Source organism: Oncorhynchus mykiss, unplaced genomic scaffold (genome assembly GCF_013265735.2).
Source record: "Oncorhynchus mykiss isolate Arlee unplaced genomic scaffold, USDA_OmykA_1.1 un_scaffold_401, whole genome shotgun sequence".
Lineage (NCBI taxonomy): Eukaryota > Metazoa > Chordata > Actinopteri > Salmoniformes > Salmonidae > Oncorhynchus > Oncorhynchus mykiss.
This window is the reverse complement of record NW_023493848.1, coordinates 1-25998: the sequence shown is the minus strand read 5'-3', so window position 1 is coordinate 25998 and position 25998 is coordinate 1. Positions and strand designations below refer to the sequence as shown.

Genomic DNA, 25998 nt, shown 5'->3' with positions numbered 1-25998 from the left:
CTTGCATGGCCCTGCATGAAAGTAAAAACGGTGAAATAAAGCAGAACATGTGATAGCTTGCGCAAACAAACTCAATAAAGATGGCAGTGGTGGGATTTGAACCCACGCCTCCTTAGAGACTGGAGCCTAAATCTAGCGCCTTAGACCGCTCGGCGACACTACCCAACTCCGGCAAAACATTCACACTTTCTCGTCAGTTACCTAGAGTGTCTGCACTTCCTTGTATTTTAGTCTTCTTTTTCATTTTCTTCTTTAAAATCTTTATGTATCTCATGTTGCTCTTGCGTCCTTCATCTTTTTTTGATTCTCTTTTTAAAAATCTTAATTTATCTGATGTTGCTCTTTCTTCCATCGTATAAACTTAGAATTAGTTTCTGGTTTTATGTCTGAAGCAGATTGAATTAGAAAAACACGGCAGATAATCGCAATAACAGACGTGGGAATTAGGGTAAAGGCTGGATTCCCTTTATTTTCTGGTGTCCTTGGTGGCCTTGTTTGAAATTACATTACAGTTTTCTGTTGAGAAAAAGTTACAGCGGTGGACTTTGAACCGACACCTCCGAAAGACTGGGTCCTTAAATCCAGTTCTCTGGACAGCTTGGCCACAGTACCAACTGTTAAAATGGACTGCTGGGTCGTCCCACAGACCATCACAACTTTCCTTAATTCCAATCAAGGATTTGACATGAACAACCACTGGTAGGAGGTGCAACTGCCACCGTGAGAGCACAGGACTTGGTGGCTGGTTGGTTAAGGCGATGGACTACACTATTGAGTTGGAACCCCATCCGTGACACACAACATTGCTTATTTTCTCCCTTGCATGGCCCTACATGAAAGTAAAAACACCGAAATAAAGCAGAACATGTGATAGCTTGCGCAAACAAACTCAATAAAGATGGCAGTGGTGGGATTTGAACCCACGCCTCCTTAGAGACTGGAGCCTTAATCCAGCGCCTTAGACCGCTCGGCCACACTACCCAGCTCTGGCAAAACATTCACACTTTCTCGTCAGTTACCTAGAGTGTCTGCACTTCCTTGTATTTTAGTCTTCTTTTTCATTTTCTTCTTTAAAATCTTTATGTATCTCATGTTGCTCTTGCGTCCTTCATCTTTTTTTGATTCTCTTTTTAAAAATCTTAATTTATCTGATGTTGCTCTTTCTTTCATCGTATAAACTGAGAATTAGTTTCTGCTTTTATGTCTGAAGCAGATTGAATTAGAAAAACACGGCAGATAATTGCAATAACAGACGTGGGAATTAGGGTAAAGGCTGGATTCCCTTTATTTTCCGGTGTCCTTGGTGGCCTTGTTTGAAATTACATTACAGTTTTCTGTTGAGAAAAAGTTGCAGCGGTGGACTTTGAACCGACACCTCCGAAAGACTGGGTCCTTAAATCCAGTTCTCTGGACAGCTTGGCCACAGTTCCCACTGTTAAAATAGACTGCTTGGTCATCGCACAGACCATCACAACTTTACTTTTTTCCAATCAAGGATTTGACGTGAACAACTACCGAAGGAGGTGCAACTGCCACCGTGGGGGCACAGGACTTGGTGGCTGGTTGGTTAAGGCGATGGACTACACTATTGAGTTGGAACCCCATCCGTGACACACAACATTGCTTCTTTTCTCCCTTGCATGACCCTGCATGAAAGTAAAAACGCTGAAATAAAGCAGAACATGTGATAGCTTGCGCAAACAAACTCAATAAAGATGGCAGTGGTGGGATTTGAACCCACGCCTCCTTAGAGACTGGAGCCTTAATCCAGCGCCTTAGACCGCTCGGCCACACTACCCAGCTCCGGAAAAACATTCACACTTTCTCTTCAGTTACCTAGAGCGTCTGCACTTCCTTGTATTTTAGTCTTCTTTTTCATTTTCTTCTTTAAAATCTTTATGTATCTCATGTTGCTCTTGCGTCCTTCATCTTTTTTTGATTGTCTTTGTAAAAATCTTAATTTATCTGATGTTGCTCTTTCTTCCATCGTATAAACTTAGAATTAGTTTCTGCTTTCATGTCTGAAGCAGATTGAATTAGAAAAACACGGCAGATAATTGCAATAACAGACGTGGGAATTGGGGTAAAGGCTGGATTCCCTTTATTTGTCCGGTGTCCTTGGTGGCCTTGTTTGAAATTACATTACAGTTTTCTGTTGAGAAAAACTTGCAGCGGTGGACTTTGAACCGACACCTCCGAAAGACTGGGTCCTTAAATCCAGTTCTCTGGACAGCTTGGCCACAGTTCCCACTGTTAAAATAGACTGCTTGGTCATCGCACAGACCATCACAACTTTACTTTTTTCCAATCAAGGATTTGACGTGAACAACTACCGAAGGAGGTGCAACTGCCACCGTGGGGGCACAGGACTTGGTGGCTGGTTGGTTAAGGTGATGGACTACACTATTGAGTTGGAACCCCATCCGTGACACACAACATTGCTTCTTTTCTCCCTTGCATGGCCCTGCATGAAAGTAAAAACGCTGAAATAAAGCAGAACATGTGATAGCTTGCGCAAACAAACTCAATAAAGATGGCAGTGGTGGGATTTGAACCCATGCCTCCTTAGAGACTGGAGCCTTAATCCAGCGCCTTAGACCGCTCGGCCACACTACCCAGCTCTGGCAAAATACTCACACTTTCTCTTCAGTTACCTAGAGCGTCTGCACTTCCTTGTATTTTAGTCTTCTTTTTCATTTTCTTCTTTAAAATCTTTATGTATCTCATGTTGTTCTTGCGTCCTTCATCTTTTTTTGATTCTCTTTTTAAAAATCTTAATTTATCTGATGTTGCTCTTTCTTCCATCGTATAAACTTAGAATTAGTTTCTGCTTTTATGTCTGAAGCAGATTGAATTAGAAAAACACGGCAGATAATTGCAATAACAGACGTGGGAATTAGGGTAAAGGCTGGATTCCCTTTATTTTCCGGTGTCCTTGGTGGCCTAGTTTGAAATTACATTACAGTTTTCTGTTGAGAAAAAGTTGCAGTGGTGGACTTTGAACCGACACCTCCGAAAGACTGGGTCCTTAAATCCAGTTCTCTGGACAGCTCGGCCACAGTTCCCACTGTTAAAATGGACTGCTTGATCGTCGCACAGACCATCACAACTTTCCTTTTTTCCAATCAAGGATTTGACGTGAACAACCACCGGTAGGAGGTACAACTGCCACCGTGGGGGCACAGGACTTGGTGGCTGGTTGGTTAAGGCGATGGACTACACTATTGAGTTGGAACCCCATCCGTGACAAACAAACAAACTCAATAAAGATGGCAGTGGTGGGATTTGAACCCACGCCTCCTTAGAGACTGGAGCCTTAATCCAGCGCCTTAGACCGCTCGGCCACACTACCCAGCTCTGGCAAAATACTCACACTTTCTCTTCAGTTACCTAGAGCGTCTGCACTTCCTTGTATTTTAGTCTTCTTTTTCATTTTCTTCTTTAAAATCTTTATGTATCTCATGTTGTTCTTGCGTCCTTCATCTTTTTTTGATTCTCTTTTTAAAAATCTTAATTTATCTGATGTTGCTCTTTCTTCCATCGTATAAACTTAGAATTAGTTTCTGCTTTTATGTCTGAAGCAGATTTAATTAGAAAAACACTGCAGATAATTGCAATAACAGACGTGGGAATGAGGGTAAAGGCTGGATTCCCTTTATTTTCCGGTTTCCTTGGTGGCCTAGTTTGAAATTACATTACAGTTTTCTGTTGAGAAAAAGTTGCAGTGGTGGACTTTGAACCCACACCTCCGAAAGACTGGGTCCTTTCAATCCAGTTCTCTGCCCAGCTCGGCCACAGTTCCCACTGTTAAAATAGACTGCTTGGTCATCGCACAGACCATCACAACTTTACTTTTTTCCAATCAAGGATTTGACATGAACAACCACCAGTAGGAGGTGCAACTGCCACCGCGGGAGCACAGGACTTGGTGGCTGGTTGGTTAAGGCGATGGACTACACTATTGAGTTGGAACCCCATCCGTGACACACAACATTGCTTCTTTTCTCCCTTGCATGACCCTGCATGAAAGTAAAAACGCTGAAATAAAGCAGAACATGTGATAGCTTGCGCAAACAAACTCAATAAAGATGGCAGTGGTGGGATTTGAACCCACGCCTCCTTAGAGACTGGAGCCTTAATCCAGCGCCTTAGACCGCTCGGCCACACTACCCAGCTCCGGAAAAACATTCACACTTTCTCTTCAGTTACCTAGAGCGTCTGCACTTCCTTGTATTTTAGTCTTCTTTTTCATTTTCTTCTTTAAAATCTTTATGTATCTCATGTTGCTCTTGCGTCCTTCATCTTTTTTTGATTGTCTTTGTAAAAATCTTAATTTATCTGATGTTGCTCTTTCTTCCATCGTATAAACTTAGAATTAGTTTCTGCTTTCATGTCTGAAGCAGATTGAATTAGAAAAACACGGCAGATAATTGCAATAACAGACGTGGGAATTGGGGTAAAGGCTGGATTCCCTTTATTTGTCCGGTGTCCTTGGTGGCCTTGTTTGAAATTACATTACAGTTTTCTGTTGAGAAAAACTTGCAGCGGTGGACTTTGAACCGACACCTCCGAAAGACTGGGTCCTTAAATCCAGTTCTCTGGACAGCTTGGCCACAGTTCCCACTGTTAAAATAGACTGCTTGGTCATCGCACAGACCATCACAACTTTACTTTTTTCCAATCAAGGATTTGACGTGAACAACTACCGAAGGAGGTGCAACTGCCACCGTGGGGGCACAGGACTTGGTGGCTGGTTGGTTAAGGTGATGGACTACACTATTGAGTTGGAACCCCATCCGTGACACACAACATTGCTTCTTTTCTCCCTTGCATGGCCCTGCATGAAAGTAAAAACGCTGAAATAAAGCAGAACATGTGATAGCTTGCGCAAACAAACTCAATAAAGATGGCAGTGGTGGGATTTGAACCCATGCCTCCTTAGAGACTGGAGCCTTAATCCAGCGCCTTAGACCGCTCGGCCACACTACCCAGCTCTGGCAAAATACTCACACTTTCTCTTCAGTTACCTAGAGCGTCTGCACTTCCTTGTATTTTAGTCTTCTTTTTCATTTTCTTCTTTAAAATCTTTATGTATCTCATGTTGTTCTTGCGTCCTTCATCTTTTTTTGATTCTCTTTTTAAAAATCTTAATTTATCTGATGTTGCTCTTTCTTCCATCGTATAAACTTAGAATTAGTTTCTGCTTTTATGTCTGAAGCAGATTGAATTAGAAAAACACGGCAGATAATTGCAATAACAGACGTGGGAATTAGGGTAAAGGCTGGATTCCCTTTATTTTCCGGTGTCCTTGGTGGCCTAGTTTGAAATTACATTACAGTTTTCTGTTGAGAAAAAGTTGCAGTGGTGGACTTTGAACCGACACCTCCGAAAGACTGGGTCCTTAAATCCAGTTCTCTGGACAGCTCGGCCACAGTTCCCACTGTTAAAATGGACTGCTTGATCGTCGCACAGACCATCACAACTTTCCTTTTTTCCAATCAAGGATTTGACGTGAACAACCACCGGTAGGAGGTACAACTGCCACCGTGGGGGCACAGGACTTGGTGGCTGGTTGGTTAAGGCGATGGACTACACTATTGAGTTGGAACCCCATCCGTGACAAACAAACAAACTCAATAAAGATGGCAGTGGTGGGATTTGAACCCACGCCTCCTTAGAGACTGGAGCCTTAATCCAGCGCCTTAGACCGCTCGGCCACACTACCCAGCTCTGGCAAAATACTCACACTTTCTCTTCAGTTACCTAGAGCGTCTGCACTTCCTTGTATTTTAGTCTTCTTTTTCATTTTCTTCTTTAAAATCTTTATGTATCTCATGTTGTTCTTGCGTCCTTCATCTTTTTTTGATTCTCTTTTTAAAAATCTTAATTTATCTGATGTTGCTCTTTCTTCCATCGTATAAACTTAGAATTAGTTTCTGCTTTTATGTCTGAAGCAGATTTAATTAGAAAAACACTGCAGATAATTGCAATAACAGACGTGGGAATGAGGGTAAAGGCTGGATTCCCTTTATTTTCCGGTTTCCTTGGTGGCCTAGTTTGAAATGACATTACAGTTTTCTGTTGAGAAAAAGTTGCAGTGGTGGACTTTGAACCGACACCTCCGAAAGACTGGGTCCTTAAATCCAGTTCTCTGGACAGCTCGGCCACAGTTCCCACTGTTAAAATGGACTGCTTGATCGTCGCACAGACCATCACAACTTTACTTTTTTCCAATCAAGGATTTGACGTGAACAACCACCGGTAGGAGGTGCAACTGCCACCGTGGGGGCACAGGACTTGGTGGCTGGTTGGTTAAGGCGATGGACTACACTATTGAGTTGGAACCCCATCCGTGACAAACTAACAAACTCAATGAAGATGGCAGTGGTGGGATTTGAACCCACGCCTCCTTAGAGACTGGAGCCTTAATCCTGCGCCTTAGACCGCTCGGCCACACTATCCAGCTCTGGAAAAACTTTCACACTTTCTCTTCAGTTACCTAGAGCGTCTGCACTTCCTTGTATTTTAGTCTTCTTTTTCATTTTCTTCTTTAAAATCTTTATGTATCTCATGTTGCTCTTGCGTCCTTCATCTTTTTTTGATTCTCTTTTTAAAAATCTTAATTTATCTGATGTTGCTCTTTCTTCCATCGTATAAACTTAGAATTAGTTTCTGCTTTTATGTCTGAAGCAGATTGAATTAGAAAAACACGGCAGATAATTGCAATAACAGACGTGGGAATTAGGGTAAAGGCTGGATTCCCTTTATTTGTCCGGTGTCCTTGGTGGCCTTGTTTGAAATTACATTACAGTTTTCTGTTGAGAAAAAGTTGCAGTGGTGGACTTTGAACCCACACCTCCGAAAGACTGGGTCCTTTCAATCCAGTTCTCTGCCCAGCTCGGCCACAGTTCCCACTGTTAAAATAGACTGCTTGGTCATCGCACAGACCATCACAACTTTACTTTTTTCCAATCAAGGATTTGACATGAACAACCACCAGTAGGAGGTGCAACTGCCACCGCGGGAGCACAGGACTTGGTGGCTGGTTGGTTAAGGCGATGGACTACACTATTGAGTTGGAACCCCATCCGTGACACACAACATTGCTTCTTTTCTCCCTTGCATGGCCCTGCATGAAAGTAAAAACGCTGAAATAAAGCAGAACATGTAATAGCTTGCACAAACAAACTCAATAAAGATGGCAGCGGTGGGATTTGAACCCACGCCTCCTTAGAGACTGGAGCCTAAATCCAGCGCCTTAGACCGCTCGGCCACACTACCCAGCTCTGGCAAGATTGCCACACTTTCTCGTCAGTTACCTAGAGCATCTGCACTCCCTTGTATTTTAGTCTTCTTTTTCATTTTCTTCTTTAAAATCTTTATGTATCTCATGTTGCTCTTGCGTCCTTCATCTTTTTTTGATTCTCTTTCTAAAAATCTTAATTTATCTGATGTTGCTCTTTCTTTCATCGTATAAACTTAGAATTCGTTTCGGCTTTTATGTCTGAAGCAGATTGAATTAGAAAAACATGGCAGATAATTGCAATAACAGACGTGGGAATTAGGGTAAAGGCTGGATTCCCTTTATTTGTCCGGTGTCCTTGGTGGCCTTGTTTGAAATTACATTACAGTTTTCTGTTGAGAAAAAGTTGCAGAGGTGGACTTTGAACCTACACCTCCGAAAGACTGGGTCCTTAAATCCAGTTCTCTGGACAGCTCGGCCACAGTTCCCACTGTTAAAATGGACTGCTTGGTCGTCGCACAGACCATCACAACTTTCCTTTTTTCCAATCAAGGATTTGACGTGAAGAACCACCTGTAGGAGGTGCAACTGCCACCGCGGGGGCACAGGACTTGGTGGCTGGTTGGTTAAGGCGATGGACTACACTATTGAGTTGGAACCCCATCCGTGACACACAACATTGCTTCTTTTCTCCCTTGCATGGCCCTGCATGAAATTAAAAACACTGAAATAAAGCAGAACATGTGATAGCTTGCGCAAACAAACTCAATAAAGATGGCAGTGGTGGGATTTGAACCCACGCCTCCTTAGAGACTGGAGCCTTAATCCAGCGCCTTAGACCGCTCGGCCACACTACCCAGCTCTGGCAAAATACTCACACTTTCTCTTCAGTTACCTAGAGCGTCTGCACTTCCTTGTATTTTAGTCTTCTTTTTCATTTTCTTCTTTAAAATCTTTATGTATCTCATGTTGTTCTTGCGTCCTTCATCTTTTTTTGATTCTCTTTTTAAAAATCTTAATTTATCTGATGTTGCTCTTTCTTCCATCGTATAAACTTAGAATTAGTTTCTGCTTTTATGTCTGAAGCAGATTGAATTAGAAAAACACGGCAGATAATTGCAATAACAGACGTGGGAATTAGGGTAAAGGCTGGATTCCCTTTATTTTCCGGTGTCCTTGGTGGCCTAGTTTGAAATTACATTACAGTTTTCTGTTGAGAAAAAGTTGCAGTGGTGGACTTTGAACCGACACCTCCGAAAGACTGGGTCCTTAAATCCAGTTCTCTGGACAGCTCGGCCACAGTTCCCACTGTTAAAATGGACTGCTTGATCGTCGCACAGACCATCACAACTTTCCTTTTTTCCAATCAAGGATTTGACGTGAACAACCACCGGTAGGAGGTACAACTGCCACCGTGGGGGCACAGGACTTGGTGGCTGGTTGGTTAAGGCGATGGACTACACTATTGAGTTGGAACCCCATCCGTGACAAACAAACAAACTCAATAAAGATGGCAGTGGTGGGATTTGAACCCACGCCTCCTTAGAGACTGGAGCCTTAATCCAGCGCCTTAGACCGCTCGGCCACACTACCCAGCTCTGGCAAAATACTCACACTTTCTCTTCAGTTACCTAGAGCGTCTGCACTTCCTTGTATTTTAGTCTTCTTTTTCATTTTCTTCTTTAAAATCTTTATGTATCTCATGTTGTTCTTGCGTCCTTCATCTTTTTTTGATTCTCTTTTTAAAAATCTTAATTTATCTGATGTTGCTCTTTCTTCCATCGTATAAACTTAGAATTAGTTTCTGCTTTTATGTCTGAAGCAGATTTAATTAGAAAAACACTGCAGATAATTGCAATAACAGACGTGGGAATTAGGGTAAAGGCTGGATTCCCTTTATTTTCCGGTGTCCTTGGTGGCCTAGTTTGAAATGACATTACAGTTTTCTGTTGAGAAAAAGTTGCAGTGGTGGACTTTGAACCGACACCTCCGAAAGACTGGGTCCTTAAATCCAGTTCTCTGGACAGCTCGGCCACAGTTCCCACTGTTAAAATGGACTGCTTGATCGTCGCACAGACCATCACAACTTTACTTTTTTCCAATCAAGGATTTGACGTGAACAACCACCGGTAGGAGGTGCAACTGCCACCGTGGGGGCACAGGACTTGGTGGCTGGTTGGTTAAGGCGATGGACTACACTATTGAGTTGGAACCCCATCCGTGACAAACTAACAAACTCAATGAAGATGGCAGTGGTGGGATTTGAACCCACGCCTCCTTAGAGACTGGAGCCTTAATCCTGCGCCTTAGACCGCTCTGCCACACTATCCAGCTCTGGAAAAACTTTCACACTTTCTCTTCAGTTACCTAGAGCGTCTGCACTTCCTTGTATTTTAGTCTTCTTTTTCATTTTCTTCTTTAAAATCTTTATGTATCTCATGTTGCTCTTGCGTCCTTCATCTTTTTTTGATTCTCTTTTTAAAAATCTTAATTTATCTGATGTTGCTCTTTCTTCCATCGTATAAACTTAGAATTAGTTTCTGCTTTTATGTCTGAAGCAGATTGAATTAGAAAAACACGGCAGATAATAGACGTGGGAATGAGGGTAAAGGCTGGATTCCCTTTATTTGTCCGGTGTCCTTGGTGGCCTTGTTTGAAATTACATTACAGTTTTCTGTTGAGAAAAAGTTGCAGTGGTGGACTTTGAACCCACACCTCCGAAAGACTGGGTCCTTTCAATCCAGTTCTCTGCCCAGCTCGGCCACAGTTCCCACTGTTAAAATAGACTGCTTGGTCATCGCACAGACCATCACAACTTTACTTTTTTCCAATCAAGGATTTGACATGAACAACCACCAGTAGGAGGTGCAACTGCCACCGCGGGAGCACAGGACTTGGTGGCTGGTTGGTTAAGGCGATGGACTACACTATTGAGTTGGAACCCCATCCGTGACACACAACATTGCTTCTTTTCTCCCTTGCATGGCCCTGCATGAAAGTAAAAACGCTGAAATAAAGCAGAACATGTAATAGCTTGCACAAACAAACTCAATAAAGATGGCAGCGGTGGGATTTGAACCCACGCCTCCTTAGAGACTGGAGCCTAAATCCAGCGCCTTAGACCGCTCGGCCACACTACCCAGCTCTGGCAAGATTGCCACACTTTCTCGTCAGTTACCTAGAGCATCTGCACTCCCTTGTATTTTAGTCTTCTTTTTCATTTTCTTCTTTAAAATCTTTATGTATCTCATGTTGCTCTTGCGTCCTTCATCTTTTTTTGATTCTCTTTCTAAAAATCTTAATTTATCTGATGTTGCTCTTTCTTTCATCGTATAAACTTAGAATTCGTTTCGGCTTTTATGTCTGAAGCAGATTGAATTAGAAAAACATGGCAGATAATTGCAATAACAGACGTGGGAATTAGGGTAAAGGCTGGATTCCCTTTATTTGTCCGGTGTCCTTGGTGGCCTTGTTTGAAATTACATTACAGTTTTCTGTTGAGAAAAAGTTGCAGAGGTGGACTTTGAACCTACACCTCCGAAAGACTGGGTCCTTAAATCCAGTTCTCTGGACAGCTCGGCCACAGTTCCCACTGTTAAAATGGACTGCTTGGTCGTCGCACAGACCATCACAACTTTCCTTTTTTCCAATCAAGGATTTGACGTGAAGAACCACCTGTAGGAGGTGCAACTGCCACCGCGGGGGCACAGGACTTGGTGGCTGGTTGGTTAAGGCGATGGACTACACTATTGAGTTGGAACCCCATCCGTGACACACAACATTGCTTCTTTTCTCCCTTGCATGGCCCTGCATGAAATTAAAAACACTGAAATAAAGCAGAACATGTGATAGCTTGCGCAAACAAACTCAATAAAGATGGCAGTGGTGGGATTTGAACCCACGCCTCCTTAGAGACTGGAGCCTTAATCCAGCGCCTTAGACCGCTCGGCCACACTACCCAGCTCTGGCAAGATTTCCAAACTTTCTCGTCAGTTACCTAGAGCGTCTGCACTTCCTTGTATTTTAGTCTTCTTTTTCATTTTCTTCTTTAAAATCTTTATGTATCTCATGTTGCTCTTGCGTCCTTCATCTTTTTTTGATTCTCTTTCTAAAAATCTTAATTTATCTGATGTTGCTCTTTCTTCCATCGTATAAACTTAGAATTAGTTTCTGCTTTTATGTCTGAAGCAGATTGAATTAGAAAAACACGGCAGATAATAGCAATAACAGACGTGGGAATTAGGGTAAAGGCTGGATTCCCTTTATTTTCCGGTGTCCTTGCTGGCCTTGTTTGAAATTAAATTACAGTTTTCTGTTGAGAAAAACTTGCAGCGGTGGACTTTGAACCGACACCTCCGAAAGACTGGGTCCTTAAATCCAGTTCTCTGGACAGCTCGGCCACAGTACCCACTGTTAAAATGGACTGCTTGTTCGTCGCACAGACCATCACAACTTTCCTTTTTTCCAATCAAGGATTTGACGTGAACAACCACCGGTAGGAGGTGCAACTGCCACTGCGGGGGCACAGGACTTGGTGGCTGGTTGGTTAAGGCAATGGACTACACTATTGAGTCGGATCCCCATCCGTGACACACAACATTGCTTATTTTCTCCCTTGCATGGCCCTGCATGAAAGTAAAAACTCTGAAATAAAGCAGAACATGTGATAGCTTGCGCAAACAAACTCAATAAAGATAGAAGTGGTGGGATTTGAACCCACGCCTCCTTAGAGACTGGAGCCTTAATCCAGCGCCTTAGACCGCTCGGCCACACTACCCAGCTGTAGAAAAATATTCACACTTTCTCGTCAGTTACCTAGAGCGTCTGCACTCCCTTGTATTTCAGTCTTCTTTTTCATTTTCTTCTTTAAAATCTTTATGTATCTCATGTTGTTCTTGCGTCCTTCATCTTTTTTTGATTCTCTTTCTAAAAATGTTAATTTATCTGATGTTGCTCTTTCTTTCATCGTATAAACTGAGAATTAGTTTCTGCTTTTATATCTGAAGCAGATTGAATTAGAAAAACATGGCAGATAATTGCAATAACAGACGTGGGAATTAGGGTAAAGGCTGGATTCCCTTTATTTGTCCGGTGTCCTTGGTGGCCTTGTTTGAAATTACATTACAGTTTTCTGTTGAGAAAAAGTTGCAGCGGTGGACTTTGAACCGACACCTCCGAAAGACTGGGTCCTTAAATCCAGTTCTCTGGACAGCTCGGCCACAGTACCAACTGTTAAAATGGACTGCTTGGTCGTCGCACAGACCATCACAACTTTCCTTTTTTCCAATCAAGGATTTGACGTGAACAACCACCGGTAGGAGGTGCAACTGCCACTGCGGGGGCACAGGACTTGGTGGCTGGTTGGTTAAGGCGATGGACTACACTATTGAGTCGGATCCCCATCCGTGACACACAACATTGCTTATTTTCTCCCTTGCATGGCCCTGCATGAAAGTAAAAACTCTGAAATAAAGCAGAACATGTGTTAGCTTGCGCAAACAAACTCAATAAAGATGGCAGTTGTGGAATTTGAACCCACGCCCCCTTAGAGACAGGAGCCTTAATCCAGCGCCTTAGACCGCTCGGCCACACTACCCAGCTGTGGCAAAATATTCACACTTTCTCGTCAGTTACCTAGAGCGTCTGCACTCCCTTGTATTTCAGTCTTCTTTTTCATTTTCTTCTTTAAAATCTTTATGTATCTCATGTTGCTCTTGCGTCCTTCATCTTTTTTTGATTATCTTTTTAAAAATCTTAATTTATCTGATGTTGCTCTTTCTTCCATCGTATAAACTTAGAATTAGTTGCTGCTTTTATGTCTGAAGCAGATTGAATTAGAAAAACACGGCAGATAATTGCAATTACAGACCTGGGAATGAGGGTAAAGGCTGGATTCCCTTTATTTTCCGGTGTCCTTGGTGGCCTTGTTTGAAATTACATTACAGTTTTCTGTTGAGAAAAAGTTAAAGCGGTGGACTTTGAACCCACACCTCTGAAAGACTGGATCCTTATCTCCAGTTCTCTGGACAGCTCGGCCACAGTACCCACTGTTAAAATGGACTGCTGGGTCGTTGCACAGACCATCACAACTTTCCTTTTTTCCAATCAAGGATTTGACGTGAAGAACCACCGGTAGGAGGTGCAACTGCCACCGCGGGGGCACAGGACTTGGTGGCTGGTTGGTTAAGGCGATGGACTACACTATTGAGTTGGAACCCCATCCGTGACACACAACATTGCTTCTTTTCTCCCTTGCATGGCCCTGCATGAAAGTAAAAACGCTGAAATAAAGCAGAACATGTGATAGCTTGTGCAAACAAACTCAATAAAGATGGCAGCGGTGGGATTTGAACCCACACCTACTTAGAGACTGGAGCCTAAATCCAGCGCCTTAGACCGCTCGGCCACACTACCCAACTCTGGCAAGATTTCACCACTTTCTCTTCAGTTACCTAGAGCGTCTGCACTCCCTTGTATTTTAGTCTTCTTTTTCATTTTCTTCTTTAAAATCTTTATGTATCTCATGTTGCTCTTGCGTCCTTCATCTTTTTTTGATTCTCTTTTTAAAAATCTTAATTTATCTGATGTTGCTCTTTCTTCCATCGTATAAACTTAGAATTAGTTTCTGCTTTTTCGTCTGAAGCAGTTTGAATTAGAAAAACACGGCAGATAATTGCAATTACAGACGTGGGAATTAGGGTAAAGGAAGGATTCCCTTTATTTGTCCGGTGTCCTTGGTGGCCTTGTTTGAAATTACATTACAGTTTTCTGTTGAGAGAAAGTTGCAGAGGTGGACTTTGAACCTACACCTCCGAAAGACTGGGTCCTTAAATCCAGTTCTCTGGACAGCACGGTCACAGTACCAACTGTTAAAATGGACTGCTAGGTCGTTGCACAGACCATCACAACTTTCCTTTTTTTTCCAATCAAGGATTTGACGTGAACAACCCCCGGTAGGAGGTGCAACTGCCACAGCGAGAGCACAGGACTTGGTGGCTGATTGGTTAAGGTGATGGACTACACTATTGAGTTGGAACCCCATCCGTGACACACAACATTGCTTCTTTTCTCCCTTGCATGGGCGACATGAAAGTAAAAACCCAGAAACAAAGCAGAAAATGTGATAGCTTGCGCAAAAAAACTCAATAAAGATGGCAGTGGTGGGATTTGAACCCACGCCTCCTTAGAGACTGGAGCCTTAATCCAGCGCCTTAGACCGCTCGGCCACACTACCCAGCTCTGGCAAAATATTTACACTTTCTCGTCAGTTACCTAGAGCGTCTGTACTTCCTTGTATTTTAGTCTTCTTTTTCATTTTCTTCTTTAAAATCTTTATGTATCTCATGTTGCTCTTGCGTCCTTCATCTTTTTTTGATTATCTTTTTAAAAATCTTAATTTATCTGATGTTGCTCTTTCTTCCATCGTATAAACTTAGAATTAGTTTCTGCTTTTATGTCTGAAGCAGATTGAATTAGAAAAACACGGCAGATAATTGCAATAACAGACGTGGGAATTAGGGTAAAGGCTGGATTCCCTTTATTTGTCCGGTGTCCTTGGTGGCCTTGTTTGAAATTACATTACAGTTTTCTGTTGAGAAAAAGTTGCAGTGGTGGACTTTGAACCAACAACTCTGAAAGACTGGGTCCTTAAATCCAGTTCTCTGGACAGCTCGCCCACAGTACCAACTGTTAAAATGGACAGCTGGGTCGTCCCACAGACCATCACAACTTTCCTTTTTTCCAATCAAGGATTTGACATGAACAACCACCGGTAGGAGGTGCAACTGCCACCGTGAGAGCACAGGACTTGGTGGCTGGTTGGTTAAGGTGACGGACTACACTATTGAGTTGGAACCCCATCTGTGACACACAACATTGCTTCTTTTCTCCCTTGCATGGCCCTGCATGAAAGTAAAAACGCTGAAATAAAGCAGAACATGTGATAGCTTGCGCAAACAAACTCAATAAAGATGGCAGTGGTGGGATTTGAACCCACGCCTCCTTAGAGACTGGAGCCTAAATCCAGCGCCTTTGACCACTCGGCCACACTACCCAGCTCTGGCAAAATATTCACACTTTCTCGTCAGTTACCGAGAGCGTCTGCTCTTCCTTGTATTTTAGTCTTCTTTTTCATTTTCTTCTTTAAAATCTTTATGTATCTCATGTTGCTCTTGCGTCCTTTATCTTTTTTTTATTCTCTTTTTAAAAATCTTAATTTATCTGATGTTGCTCTTTCTTCCATCGTATAAACTTAGAATTAGTTTCTGCTTTTATGTCTGAAGCAGATTGAATTAGAAAAACACGGCAGATAATTGCAATAACAGACGTGGGAATTAGGGTAAAGGCTGGATTCCCTTTATTTTCTGGTGTCCTTGGTGGCCTTGTTTGAAATTACATTACAGTTTTCTGTTGAGAAAAATTTGCAGCGGTGGACTTTGAACCGACACCTCCGAAAGACTGGGTCCTTAAATCCAGTTCTCTGGACAACTCGACCACAGTACCCACTGTTAAAATGGACTGCTTGGTCATCGCACAGACCATCACAACTTTCCGTTTTCCAATCAAGGATTTGACGTGGACAACCATCGGTAGGAGGTGCAACTGCCACCGCGGGGGCACAGGTCTTGGAGGCTGGTTGGTTAAGGTGATGGACTACACTATTGAGTTGGAACCCCATCCGTGACACACAACATTGCTTCTTTTCATCCTTGCATGGCCCTGCATGAAAGTAAAAACGCTGAAATAAAGCAGAACATGTGATAGCTTGCGCAAACAAACTCAATAAAGATGGCAGTGGTGGGATTTGAACCCACGCCTCCTTAGAGACTGGAGCCTAAATCCAGCGCCTTAGACCGCTCGGCCACACTACCCAGCTCTGGCAAGATTTCCACACTTTCTCGTCAGTTACCTAGAGCGTCTGCACTCCCTTGTATTTTAGTCTTCTTTTTCATTTTCTTCTTTAAAATCTTTATGTATCTCATGTTGCTCTTGCGTCCTTCATCTTTTTTGATTCTCTTTTTAAAAATCTTAATTTATCTGATGTTGCTCTTTCTTCCATCGGATAAACTTAGAATTAGTTTCTGCTTTTATGTCTGAAGAAGATTGAATTAGAAAAACACGGCAGATAATTGCAATAACAGACGTGGGAATTAGGGTAAAGGCTGGATTCCCTTTATTTTCCGGTGTCCTTGGTGGCCTTGTTTGAAATTACATTACAGTTTTCTGTTGAGAAAAAGTTGCGGTGGTGGACTTTGAACCGACACCTCCGAAAGACTGGGTCCTTAAATCCAGTTCTCTGGACAGCTCGACCACAGTTCCCACTGTTAAAATGGACTGCTGGGTCGTCCCACAGACCATCACAACTTTCCTTTTTTCCAATCAAGGTTTTGACATGAACAACCACCGGTAGGAGGTGCAACTGCCACCGTGAGAGCACAGGACTTGGTGGCTGGTTGGTTAAGGCGACGGACTACACTATTGAGTTGGAACCCCATCCGTGACACACAACATTGCTTCTTTTCTCCCTTGCATGGCCCTGCATGAAAGTAAAAACGCTGAAATAAAGCAGAACATGTGATAGCTTGCGCAAACAAACTCAATAAAGATGGCAGTGGTGGGATTTGAACCCACGCCTCCTTAGAGACTGGAGCCTAAATCCAGCGCCTTTGACCACTCGGCCACACTACCCAGCTCTGGTAAAATATTCACACTTTCTCGTCAGTTACCGAGAGCGTCTGCTCTTCCTTGTATTTTAGTCTTCTTTTTCATTTTCTTCTTTAAAATCTTTATGTATCTCATGTTGCTCTTGCGTCCTTCATCTTTTTTTGATTCTCTTTTTAAAAATCTTAATTTATCTGATGTTGCTCTTTCTTCTATCGTATAAACTTAGAATTTGTTTCTGCTTTTATGTCTGAAGCAGACTGAATTAGAAAAACACGGCAGTTAATTGCAAAAACAGATGTGGGAATTAGGGTAAAGGCTGGATTCCCTTTATTTGTCCGGTGTCCTTGGTGGCCTTGTTTGAAATTACATTACAGTTTTCTGTTGAGAAAAAGTTGAAGTGGTGGACTTTGAACACACACCTCCGAAAGACTGGGTCCTTAAATCCAGTTCTCTGGACAGCTCGGCCACTGTTAAAATGGACTGCTGGGTCATCGCACAGCCCAGCCCAAGTTTCCTTGTTTCCAATCAAGGCTTTGACATGATAAACCACCGGTAGGAGGTGCAACTGCCACCGCGGGGGCACAGGACTTGGTGGCTGGTTGGTTAAGGCGATGGACTACACTATTGAGTTGGAACCCCATCCGTGACACACAACATTGCTTCTTTTCTCCCTTGCATGGCCCTACATGAAAGTAAAAACGCTGAAATAAAGCAGAACATGTGATAGCTTGCGCAAACAAACTCAATAAAGATGGCAGTGGTGGGATTTGAACCCATGCCTCCTTAGAGACTGGAGCCTAAATCCAGCGCCTTAGACCACTCGGCCACACTACCCAGCTCTGGCAAGATTTCCCCACTTTCTCGTCAGTTACCTAGAGCGTCTGCACTCCCTTGTATTTTAGTCTTCTTTTTCATTTTCTTCTTTAAAATCTTTATGTATCTCATGTTGCTCTTGCGTCCTTCATCTTTTTTTGATTCTCTTTCTAAAAATCTTAATTTATCTGATGTTGCTCTTTCTTTCATCGTATAAACTTAGAATTAGTTTCTGCTTTTATGTCTGAAGCAGATTGAATTAGAAAAACACGGCAGATAATTGCAATAATAGACGTGGGAATGAGGGTAAAGGCTGGATTCCCTTTATTTGTCCGGTGTCCTTGGTGGCCTTGTTTGAAATTACATTACAGTTTTCTGTTGAGAAAAAGTTGTAGTGGTGGACTTTGAACCGACACCTCTGAAAGACTGGGTCCTTAAATCCAGTTCTCTGGACAGCTCGCCCACAGTACCAACTGTTAAAATGGACTGCTTGGTCGTCGCACAGACCATCACAACTTTCCTTTTTTCCAATCAAGGATTTAACGTGAACAACCACCGGTAGGAGGTGCAACTGCCACCGCGGGGGCACAGGACTTGGTGGCTGGTTGGTTAAGGCGATGGACTACACTATTGAGTTGGAACCCCATCCGTGACACACAGCATAGATTTTTTTCTCCCTTACATGAAAGTAAAAACGCTGAAATAAAGCAGAACATGTGATAGCTTGCGCAAACAAACTCAATAAAGATGTCAGTGGTGGGATTTGAACCCACGCCTCCTTAGAGACTGGAGCCTTAATCCAGCGCCTTAGAACGCTCGGCCACACTACCCAGCTCTGGCAAGTTTCCACACTTTCTCGTCAGTTACCTAGAGCGTCTGCACTCCCTTGTATTTTAGTCTTATTTTTCATTTTCTTCTTTAAAATCTTTATGTATCTCATGTTGCTCTTGCGTCCTTCATCTTTTTTTGATTCTCTTTTTAAAAATCTTAATTTATCTGATGTTGCTCTTTCTTCTATCGTATAAACTTAGAATTAGTTTCTGCTTTTATGTCTGAAGCAGATTGAATTAGAAAAACACGGCAGATAATTGCAATAACAGACGTGGGAATTAGGGTAAAGGCTGGATTCCCTTTATTTGTCCGGTGTCCTTGGTGGCCTTGTTTGAAATTACATTACAGTTTTCTGTTGAGAAAAAGTTGCAGCGGTGGACTTTGAACCGACACCTCTGAAAGACTGGGTCCTTAAATCCAGTTCTCTGGACAGCTCGGCCACAGTACCAACTGTTAAAATGGATTGCTGGGTCGTCCCACAGACCATCACAACTTTCCTTTTTTCCAATCAAGGATTTGACGTGAACAACCACCGGTAGGAGGTGCAACTGCCACCGCGGCGGCACAGGACTTGGTGGTTGGTTGGTTAAGGCGATGGACTACACTATCGAGTTGGAAGCCCATCCGTGACACACAACATTGCTTCTTTTCTCCCTTGCATGGCCCTACATGAAAGTAAAAACGCTGAAATAAAGCAGAACATGTGATAGCTTGCGCAAACAAACTCAATGGCAGTGGTGGGATTTGAACCCACGCCTCCCACGCCTCCTTAGAGACTGGAGTCTAAATCCAGCGCCTTAGACCGCTCGGCCACACTACCCAGCTCCGGCAAGATTTCCACACTTTCTCGTCAGTTACCTAGAGCGTCTGCACTCCCTTGTATTTTAGTCTTCTTTTTCATTTTCTTCTTTAAAATCTTTATGTATCTCATGTTGCTCTTTCTTCCATTGTGTACACTGAAAATTAGTTTCTGCTTTTATGTCTGAAGCAGATTGAATCTGAAAAACACAGCAGATAATTTCAAAAACAGAGGTGGGAATTAGGGTAAAGGCTGGATTCCCTTTATTTGTCCGGTGTCCTTGGTGGCCTTGCTTGAAATTACATTACAGTTTTCTGTTGAGAAAAAGTTAAAGCGGTGGACTTTGAACCTACACCTCTGAAAGACTGGATCCTTAAATACAGTTCTCTGGACAGCTTGGCCACAGTACCCACTGTTAAAATGGACTGCTAGGTCGTTGCACAGACCATCACAACTTTCCTTTTTTTTCCAATCAAGGATTTGACGTGAACAACCCCCGGTAGGAGGTGCAACTGCCACAGCGAGAGCACAGGACTTGGTGGCTGATTGGTTAAGGTGATGGACTACACTATTGAGTTGGAACCCCATCCGTGACACACAACATTGCTTCTTTTCTCCCTTGCATGGGCGACATGAAAGTAAAAACCCAGAAACAAAGCAGAAAATGTGATAGCTTGCGCAAAAAAACTCAATAAAGATGGCAGTGGTGGGATTTGAACCCACGCCTCCTTAGAGACTGGAGCCTTAATCCAGCGCCTTAGACCGCTCGGCCACACTACCCAGCTCTGGCAAAATATTTACACTTTCTCGTCAGTTACCTAGAGCGTCTGTACTTCCTTGTATTTTAGTCTTCTTTTTCATTTTCTTCTTTAAAATCTTTATGTATCTCATGTTGCTCTTGCGTCCTTCATCTTTTTTTGATTATCTTTTTAAAAATCTTAATTTATCTGATGTTGCTCTTTCTTCCATCGTATAAACTTAGAATTAGTTTCTGCTTTTATGTCTGAAGCAGATTGAATTAGAAAAACACGGCAGATAATTGCAATAACAGACGTGGGAATTAGGGTAAAGGCTGGATTCCCTTTATTTTCCGGTGTCCTTGGTGGCCTTGTTTGAAATTACATTACAGTTTTCTGTTTTCTGTTGAGAAAAAGTTGCAGTGGTGGACTTTGAACCGACACCTCCGAAAGACTGGGTCCTTAAATCCAGTTCTCTGGACAGCTCGGTCACAGTACCAACTGTTAAAACGGACTGCTGGGTCGTTGCACAGACCATCACAACTTTCCTTTTTTCCAATCAAGGATTTGACGTGAAGAACCACCGGTAGGAGGTGCAACTTCCACCGCGGGGGCACAGGATTTGGTGGCTGGTTGGTTAAGGCGATGGACTACACTATTGAGTTGGAACCCCACCCGTGACACACAACATTGCTTCTTTTCTCCCTTGCATGGCCCTGCATGAAAGTAAAAACGCTGAAATAAAGCAGAACATGTGATAGCTTGCGCAAACAAACTCAATAAAGATGGCAGTGGTGGGATTTGAACCCACGCCTCCTTAGAGACTGGAGCCTAAATCCAGCGCCTTAGACCGCTCGGCCACACTACCCAGCTCTGGCAAGATTTCCACACTTTCTTGTCAGTTACCTAGAGTGTCTGTACTTCCTTGAATTTTAGTCTTCTTTTTCATTTTCTTCTTTAAAATCTTTATGTATCTCATGTTGCTCTTGCGTCCTTCATCTTTTTTTGATTCTCTTTTTAAAAATCTTAATTTATCTGATGTTGCTCTTTCTTCCATCGTATAAACTTAGAATTTGTTTCTGCTTCTATGTCTGAAGCAGATTGAATTAGAAAAACACGGCAGATAATTGCAATAACAGACGTGGGAATTAGGGTAAAGGCTGGATTCCCTTTATTTGTCCGGTGTCCTTGGTGGCCTTGTTTGAAATTACATTACAGTTTTCTGTTGAGAAAAAGTTGCAGAGGTGGACTTTGAACCTACACCTCCGAAAGACTGGGTCCTTAAATCCAGTTCTCTGGACAGCTCGGCCACAGTTTCCACTGTTAAAATTGACTGCTTGGTCGTCGCACAGACCATCACAACTTTCCTTTTTTCCAATCAAGGATTTGACGTGAACAACCCCCGGTAGGAGGTGCAACTGCCACAGCGAGAGCACAGGACTTGGTGGCTAATTGGTTAAGGTGATGGACTACACTAATGAGTTGGAACCCCATCCGTGACACACAACATTGCTTCTTTTCTCCCTTGCATGGGCGACATGAAAGTAAAAACCCAGAAACAAAGCAGAAAATGTGATAGCTTGCGCAAAAAAACTCAATAAAGATGGCAGTGGTGGGATTTGAACCCACGCCTCCTTAGAGACTGGAGCCTAAATCCAGCGCCTTAGACCGCTCGGCCACACTACCCAGCTCTGGCAAGATTTCCACACTTTCTTGTCAGTTACCTAGAGTGTCTGTACTTCCTTGAATTTTAGTCTTCTTTTTCATTTTCTTCTTTAAAATCTTTATGTATCTCATGTTGCTCTTGCGTCCTTCATCTTTTTTTGATTCTCTTTTTAAAAATCTTAATTTATCTGATGTTGCTCTTTCTTCCATCGTATAAACTTAGAATTCGTTTCTGCTTCTATGTCTGAAGCAGATTGAATTAGAAAAACACGGCAGATAATTGCAATAACAGACGTGGGAATTAGGGTAAAGGCTGGATTCCCTTTATTTGTCCGGTGTCCTTGGTGGCCTTGTTTGAAATTACATTACAGTTTTCTGTTGAGAAAAAGTTGCAGAGGTGGACTTTGAACCTACACCTCCGAAAGACTGGGTCCTTAAATCCAGTTCTCTGGACAGCACGGTCACAGTACCAACTGTTAAAATGGACTGCTAGGTCGTTGCACAGACCATCACAACTTTCCTTTTTTTCCAATCAAGGATTTGACGTGAACAACCCCCGGTAGGAGGTGCAACTGCCACAGCGAGAGCACAGGACTTGGTGGCTGATTGGTTAAGGTGATGGACTACACTATTGAGTTGGAACCCCATCCGTGACACACAACATTGCTTCTTTTCTCCCTTGCATGGGCGACATGAAAGTAAAAACCCAGAAACAAAGCAGAAAATGTGATAGCTTGCGCAAAAAAACTCAATAAAGATGGCAGTGGTGGGATTTGAACCCACGCCTCCTTAGAGACTGGAGCCTTAATCCAGCGCCTTAGACCGCTCGGCCACACTACCCAGCTCTGGCAAAATATTTACACTTTCTCGTCAGTTACCTAGAGCGTCTGTACTTCTTTGTATTTTAGTCTTCTTTTTCATTTTCTTCTTTAAAATCTTTATGTATCTCATGTTGCTCTTGCGTCCTTCATCTTTTTTTGATTCTCTTTTTAAAAATCTTAATTTATCTGATGTTGCTCTTTCTTCCATCGTATAAACTTAGAATTAGTTTCTGCTTTTATGTCTGAAGCAGATTGAATTAGAAAAACACGGCAGATAATTGCAATAACAGACGTGGAATTAGGGTAAAGGCTGGATTCCCTTTATTTTCCGGTGTCCTTGGTGGCCTTGTTTGAAATTACATTACAGTTTTCTGTTTTCTGTTGAGAAAAAGTTGCAGTGGTGGACTTTGAACCGACACCTCCGAAAGACTGGGTCCTTAAATCCAGTTCTCTGGACAGCTCGGTCACAGTACCAACTGTTAAAACGGACTGCTGGGTCTTTGCACAGACCATCACAACTTTCCTTTTTTCCAATCAAGGATTTGACGTGAAGAACCACCGGTAGGAGGTGCAACTTCCACCGCGGGGGCACAGGATTTGGTGGCTGGTTGGTTAAGGCGATGGACTACACTATTGAGTTGGAACCCCACCCGTGACACACAACATTGCTTCTTTTCTCCCTTGCATGGCCCTGCATGAAAGTAAAAACGCTGAAATAAAGCAGAACATGTGATAGCTTGCGCAAACAAACTCAATAAAGATGGCAGTGGTGGGATTTGAACCCACGCCTCCTTAGAGACTGGAGCCTAAATCCAGCGCCTTAAACCACTCGGCCACACTACCCAGCTCTGGCAAGATTTCCACACTTTCTTGTCAGTTACCTAGAGTGTCTGTACTTCCTTGAATTTTAGTCTTCTTTTTCATTTTCTTCTTTAAAATCTTTATGTATCTCATGTTGCTCTTGCGTCCTTCATCTTTTTTTGATTCTCTTTTTAAAAATCGTAATTTATCTGATGTTGCTCTTTCTTCCATCGTATAAACTTAGAATTCGTTTCTGCTTCTATGTCTGAAGCAGATTGAATTAGAAAAACACGGCAGATAATTGCAATAACAGACGTGGGAATTAGGGTAAAGGCTGGATTCCCTTTATTTGTCCGGTGTCCTTGGTGGCCTTGTTTGAAATTACATTACAGTTTTCTGTTGAGAAAAAGTTGCAGAGGTGGACTTTGAACCTACACCTCCGAAAGACTGGGTCCTTAAATCCAGTTCTCTGGACAGCTCGGCCACAATTCCCACTGTTAAAATGGACTGCTTGGTCGTCGCACAGACCATCACAACTTTCCTTTTTTCCAATCAAGGATTTGACGTGAAGAAGCACCGGTAGGAGGTGCAACTGCCACCGCGGGGGCACAGGACTTGGTGGCTGGTTGGTTAAGGCGATGGACTACACTATTGAGTTGGAACCCCATCCGTGACACACAACATTGCTTCTTTTCTCCCTTGCATGGCCCTGCATGAAAGTAAAAACCCTGAAACAAAGCAGAACATGTGATAGCTTGCGCAAAAAAAACTCAATAAAGATGGCAGTGGTGGGCTTTGAACCCACGCCTCCTTAGAGACTGGAGCCTTAATCCAGCGCCTTAGACCGCTCGGCCACACTACCCAGCTCTGGCAAGATTTCCACACTTTCTTGTCAGTTACCTAGAGCGTCTGTACTTCCTTGAATTTTAGTCTTCTTTTTCATTTTCTTCTTTAAAATCTTTATGTATCTCATGTTGCTCTTGCGTCCTTCATCTTTTTTTGATTATCTTTTTACAAATCTTAATTTATCTGATGTTGCTCTTTCTTCCATCGTATAAACTTAGAATTAGTTTCTGCTTTTATGTCTGAAGCAGATTGAATTAGAAAAACACGGCAGATAATTGCAATAACAGACGTGGGAATTAGGGTAAAGGCTGGATTCCCTTTATTTTCCGGTGTCCTTGGTGGCCTTGTTTGAAATTACATTACAGTTTTCTGTTGAGAAAAAGTTGCAGAGGTGGACTTTGAACCTACACCTCCGAAAGACTGGGTCCTTAAATCCAGTTCTCTGGACAGCTCGGCCACAGTTCCCACTGTTAAAATGGACTGCTTGGTCGTCGCACAGACCATCACAACTTTCCTTTTTTCCAATCAAGGATTTGACGTGAAGAACCACCGGTAGGAGGTGCAACTGCCACCGCGGGGGCACAGGACTTGGTGGCTGGTTGGTTAAGGCGATGGACTACACTATTGAGTTGGAACCCCATCCGTGACACACAACATTGCTTCTTTTCTCCCTTGCATGGGCGACATGAAAGTAAAAACCCAGAAACAAAGCAGAAAATGTGATAGCTTGCGCAAAAAAACTCCACAAAGATGGCAGTGGTGGGATTTGAACCCACGCCTCCTTAGAGACTGGAGCCTTAATCCAGCGCCTTAGACCGCTCAGCCACACTACCCAGCTCTGGCAAAATATTTACACTTTCTCGTCAGTTACCTAGAGCGTCTGTACTTCCTTGTATTTTAGTCTTCTTTTTCATTTTCTTCTTTAAAATCTTTATGTATCTCATGTTGCTCTTGCGTCCTTCATCTTTTTTTGAATCTCTTTTTAAAAATCTTAATTTATCTGATGTTGCTCTTTCTTCCATCGTATAAACTTAGAATTAGTTTCTGATTTTATGTCTGAAGCAGATTGAATTAGAAAAACACGGCAGATAATTGCAATAACAGACGTGGGAATTAGGGTAAAGGCTGGATTCCCTTTATTTGTCCGGTGTCCTTGGTGGCCTTGTTTGAAATTACATTACAGTTTTCTTTTGAGAAAAAGTTGCAGTGGTGGACTTTGAACCTACACCTCCGAAAGACTGGGTCCTTAAATCCAGTTCTCTGGACAGCTCGGCCACAGTTCCCACTGTTAAAATGGACTGCTTGGTCGTCGCACAGACCATCACAACTTTCCTTTTTACCAATCAAGGATTTGACGTGAAGAAGCACCGGTAGGAGGTGCAACTGCCACCGCGGGGCACAGGACTTGGTGGCTGGTTGGTTAAGGCGATGGACTACACTATTGAGTTGGAACCCCATCCGTGACACACAACATTGCTTCTTTTCTCCCTTGCATGGCCCTGCATGAAAGTAAAAACGCTGAAATAAAGCAGAACATGTGATAGCTTGCGCAAAAAAACTCAATAAAGATGGCAGTGGTGGGATTTGAACCCACGCCTCCTTAGAGACTGGAGCCTTAATCCAGCGCCTTAGACCGCTCGGACACACTACCCAGCTCTGGCAAGATTTCCACACTTTCTTGTCAGTTACCTAGAGCGTCTGTACTTCCTTGAATTTTAGTCTTCTTTTTCATTTTCTTCTTTAAAATCTTTATGTATCTCATGTTGCTCTTGCGTCCTT

The 25998-nt window shown here is 42.8% G+C and overlaps 31 non-coding genes across 31 annotated transcripts; all 31 read right to left on the bottom strand.

Annotated features, from left to right (window-relative positions):
* Positions 1–81: 81 nt before the first annotated feature.
* Positions 82–163, bottom strand: trnal-uag. Its single transcript has one exon. It is a non-coding gene; the product is annotated as a tRNA-Leu (tRNA).
* Positions 164–899: 736 nt separating this feature from the next.
* Positions 900–981, bottom strand: trnal-aag. Its single transcript has one exon. It is a non-coding gene; the product is annotated as a tRNA-Leu (tRNA).
* Positions 982–1716: 735 nt separating this feature from the next.
* On the bottom strand, positions 1717–1798 carry trnal-aag. The gene has a single exon. It is a non-coding gene; the product is annotated as a tRNA-Leu (tRNA).
* Positions 1799–2534: 736 nt separating this feature from the next.
* Positions 2535–2616, bottom strand: trnal-aag. Its single transcript has one exon. It is a non-coding gene; the product is annotated as a tRNA-Leu (tRNA).
* Positions 2617–3270: 654 nt separating this feature from the next.
* trnal-aag lies at positions 3271–3352 on the bottom strand. The gene has a single exon. It is a non-coding gene; the product is annotated as a tRNA-Leu (tRNA).
* Positions 3353–4089: 737 nt separating this feature from the next.
* On the bottom strand, positions 4090–4171 carry trnal-aag. Its single transcript has one exon. It is a non-coding gene; the product is annotated as a tRNA-Leu (tRNA).
* Positions 4172–4907: 736 nt separating this feature from the next.
* Positions 4908–4989, bottom strand: trnal-aag. Its single transcript has one exon. It is a non-coding gene; the product is annotated as a tRNA-Leu (tRNA).
* Positions 4990–5643: 654 nt separating this feature from the next.
* On the bottom strand, positions 5644–5725 carry trnal-aag. The gene has a single exon. It is a non-coding gene; the product is annotated as a tRNA-Leu (tRNA).
* A 654-nt stretch (positions 5726–6379) lies between these two features.
* trnal-aag lies at positions 6380–6462 on the bottom strand. Its single transcript has one exon. It is a non-coding gene; the product is annotated as a tRNA-Leu (tRNA).
* A 737-nt stretch (positions 6463–7199) lies between these two features.
* trnal-uag lies at positions 7200–7281 on the bottom strand. Its single transcript has one exon. It is a non-coding gene; the product is annotated as a tRNA-Leu (tRNA).
* A 737-nt stretch (positions 7282–8018) lies between these two features.
* trnal-aag lies at positions 8019–8100 on the bottom strand. The gene has a single exon. It is a non-coding gene; the product is annotated as a tRNA-Leu (tRNA).
* Positions 8101–8754: 654 nt separating this feature from the next.
* On the bottom strand, positions 8755–8836 carry trnal-aag. Its single transcript has one exon. It is a non-coding gene; the product is annotated as a tRNA-Leu (tRNA).
* A 1465-nt stretch (positions 8837–10301) lies between these two features.
* Positions 10302–10383, bottom strand: trnal-uag. Its single transcript has one exon. It is a non-coding gene; the product is annotated as a tRNA-Leu (tRNA).
* A 737-nt stretch (positions 10384–11120) lies between these two features.
* Positions 11121–11202, bottom strand: trnal-aag. Its single transcript has one exon. It is a non-coding gene; the product is annotated as a tRNA-Leu (tRNA).
* Positions 11203–11938: 736 nt separating this feature from the next.
* Positions 11939–12020, bottom strand: trnal-aag. Its single transcript has one exon. It is a non-coding gene; the product is annotated as a tRNA-Leu (tRNA).
* A 1555-nt stretch (positions 12021–13575) lies between these two features.
* Positions 13576–13657, bottom strand: trnal-uag. Its single transcript has one exon. It is a non-coding gene; the product is annotated as a tRNA-Leu (tRNA).
* A 738-nt stretch (positions 13658–14395) lies between these two features.
* trnal-aag lies at positions 14396–14477 on the bottom strand. The gene has a single exon. It is a non-coding gene; the product is annotated as a tRNA-Leu (tRNA).
* A 737-nt stretch (positions 14478–15214) lies between these two features.
* On the bottom strand, positions 15215–15296 carry trnal-uag. The gene has a single exon. It is a non-coding gene; the product is annotated as a tRNA-Leu (tRNA).
* A 735-nt stretch (positions 15297–16031) lies between these two features.
* On the bottom strand, positions 16032–16113 carry trnal-uag. The gene has a single exon. It is a non-coding gene; the product is annotated as a tRNA-Leu (tRNA).
* Positions 16114–16848: 735 nt separating this feature from the next.
* trnal-uag lies at positions 16849–16930 on the bottom strand. The gene has a single exon. It is a non-coding gene; the product is annotated as a tRNA-Leu (tRNA).
* A 728-nt stretch (positions 16931–17658) lies between these two features.
* trnal-uag lies at positions 17659–17740 on the bottom strand. Its single transcript has one exon. It is a non-coding gene; the product is annotated as a tRNA-Leu (tRNA).
* A 727-nt stretch (positions 17741–18467) lies between these two features.
* trnal-aag lies at positions 18468–18549 on the bottom strand. Its single transcript has one exon. It is a non-coding gene; the product is annotated as a tRNA-Leu (tRNA).
* Positions 18550–19279: 730 nt separating this feature from the next.
* On the bottom strand, positions 19280–19370 carry trnal-uag. Its single transcript has one exon. It is a non-coding gene; the product is annotated as a tRNA-Leu (tRNA).
* Positions 19371–20047: 677 nt separating this feature from the next.
* Positions 20048–20129, bottom strand: trnal-aag. The gene has a single exon. It is a non-coding gene; the product is annotated as a tRNA-Leu (tRNA).
* Positions 20130–20872: 743 nt separating this feature from the next.
* trnal-uag lies at positions 20873–20954 on the bottom strand. The gene has a single exon. It is a non-coding gene; the product is annotated as a tRNA-Leu (tRNA).
* A 736-nt stretch (positions 20955–21690) lies between these two features.
* On the bottom strand, positions 21691–21772 carry trnal-uag. The gene has a single exon. It is a non-coding gene; the product is annotated as a tRNA-Leu (tRNA).
* A 737-nt stretch (positions 21773–22509) lies between these two features.
* trnal-aag lies at positions 22510–22591 on the bottom strand. The gene has a single exon. It is a non-coding gene; the product is annotated as a tRNA-Leu (tRNA).
* A 742-nt stretch (positions 22592–23333) lies between these two features.
* On the bottom strand, positions 23334–23415 carry trnal-uag. Its single transcript has one exon. It is a non-coding gene; the product is annotated as a tRNA-Leu (tRNA).
* A 738-nt stretch (positions 23416–24153) lies between these two features.
* trnal-aag lies at positions 24154–24235 on the bottom strand. Its single transcript has one exon. It is a non-coding gene; the product is annotated as a tRNA-Leu (tRNA).
* A 735-nt stretch (positions 24236–24970) lies between these two features.
* trnal-aag lies at positions 24971–25052 on the bottom strand. The gene has a single exon. It is a non-coding gene; the product is annotated as a tRNA-Leu (tRNA).
* A 736-nt stretch (positions 25053–25788) lies between these two features.
* Positions 25789–25870, bottom strand: trnal-aag. The gene has a single exon. It is a non-coding gene; the product is annotated as a tRNA-Leu (tRNA).
* Between the last annotated feature and the right edge of the window lie 128 nt (positions 25871–25998).